Genomic DNA, 1619 nt, shown 5'->3' with positions numbered 1-1619 from the left:
ATCTTGACTGAAAGCAGAGACGATCAGAAAGATGTTTACTTGTACTTCATTGACTATGCAATGGCATTTAACTGTCTGGGTAATAAACTATAGATAATATCGAAAAGAATGGGGATAGGAACACTTGGTTGTGCTCATATGGAACCTGTACATAGAACAAGAGGCAGTTGTTTGTGGGGGAAAAAAACAAGGTGATACAGAATGGTTTAAAATCAGGAAAAGTTTGTGTCACGGTTGTGTCCTAACCCACCAGGGTTACTTGAAAGTGCTATTATTTTCCTAAAACTAGTCTCTATGTTTCCTTGAAGAAAGGAATGAAGTTCATCTTTTGAAAATTTAGTAGAGAGTTTAGGACCAAAAGGGGAACCTCCAAACTCAGGCCATCAAGTCGAAGCTGACTCACAGATACCCAAGACTGTCAATCTTTGTAGGAGCAGACAGCCTCTTCATTCTCCTGCAGAGCTGATGGTGGATTTGAACTGTCAACCTTGTAGTTAGCAGCCCAATGCTTAACTCATAGAGCTTAACCCAAACCCTAATCCCAACCCAACCCCAAACATAGACTCATTGAATTTAGGACATTAGAAATTAGAAAAAAAAAAGTTCACAGGTTTTTCTTTTCCACTTTTGAGTCCCATGGTGGTGAATGGGAAGAACGTATATTCTTAAGAAATAGGTTTCCTAATTTATTGAATGGTAAAATGTCAATAAGAAAATTGTTACTAGATTTTAATCACAGAATCTTCCTACTCACAATGTACAAGCACCTCTCTCCATCTTTTATAATCTTACTCCAGTATGAGTCACAGAGGCCTAGGACACCCTACATCATCAGACCCCCTGACCTCTTCTCCTATTCATATCCTCCTTTCATTCTATCACACTGAGAACCAGCTACTGCTCTCTCCAGGGGCAATTTTTTTTAAGTTTTTATTGTGAATTATGTGATAGTTTACATTGAAGAACACTCATCCTATCGTAGATTGTTTCATTACCATGATTACAATCCCTTCCATGCAACATCTAAAAACTAAAGGGCACATCCTGCCAGCCTGCCCCTCTGTCCGTCAGCATACCTCTCCCTCTCTGGGCCTAGAATCCCCAACCGCTCCGTCTTTCCACGTCATTGCCTGCTGTCTCAATTTCTGGAACAAAAACACCAAACTTGCTCTTGCCTCAAGGCCTTTGAATGTCCTGGAGTGCTCATTCCCTGAAATTCAGACCCAGCTCGTCTTTCCAAATATTATCTTCCTGACTGCTCTAGCTAAAATCAAATAAAAGTCCCACTTCCTTACTTCCTATCCCTTTATCTGCTTCATTTTTCTCCAAAACACTTATAACAATCTAATACTCAATACATTCTTTTTATGTATCTAGGAGCAGCGCTGGTGTCACCGTGGGGTGAGCACTAGACTGCAAACCTACTTCCATAAAGATTTATACAGACTTAGAAACCCTATGGGGCAGTTCTACCCTGTCCTATTGGATCACTGTGAGTCAGAATCGACTTGACAGAGTGGGTTTGGTTTTTTGGTTTAGTAGCTTTAGGAGAAGAGGTCTTCATCTGGTTTATTCACAATTATAGCCCAGTAAAGGAGCTCTGGTAGCGTAGTGGTTAC

General features: G+C 40.5%; 1 protein-coding gene and 1 pseudogene across 1 annotated transcript in view; one reads left to right on the top strand and one right to left on the bottom strand.

Moving 5' to 3' along the window:
• Positions 1 to 1405, top strand: part of LOC102841659 — a 3133-nt pseudogene extending 1728 nt beyond the window's left edge.
• SPTSSA (serine palmitoyltransferase, small subunit A) overlaps positions 1 to 1619 on the bottom strand; it is a 26030-nt gene that overhangs the window by 18767 nt on the left and 5644 nt on the right. The window lies entirely within an intron of this gene.

The sequence above is a fragment of the Chrysochloris asiatica genome, unplaced genomic scaffold (genome assembly GCF_000296735.1).
Source record: "Chrysochloris asiatica unplaced genomic scaffold, ChrAsi1.0 scaffold00017, whole genome shotgun sequence".
In the NCBI taxonomy this organism is placed as follows: domain Eukaryota; kingdom Metazoa; phylum Chordata; class Mammalia; order Afrosoricida; family Chrysochloridae; genus Chrysochloris; species Chrysochloris asiatica.
The sequence above is the reverse complement of the archived record's forward strand: the minus strand, read 5'-3'. Positions and strand labels throughout refer to the sequence as shown.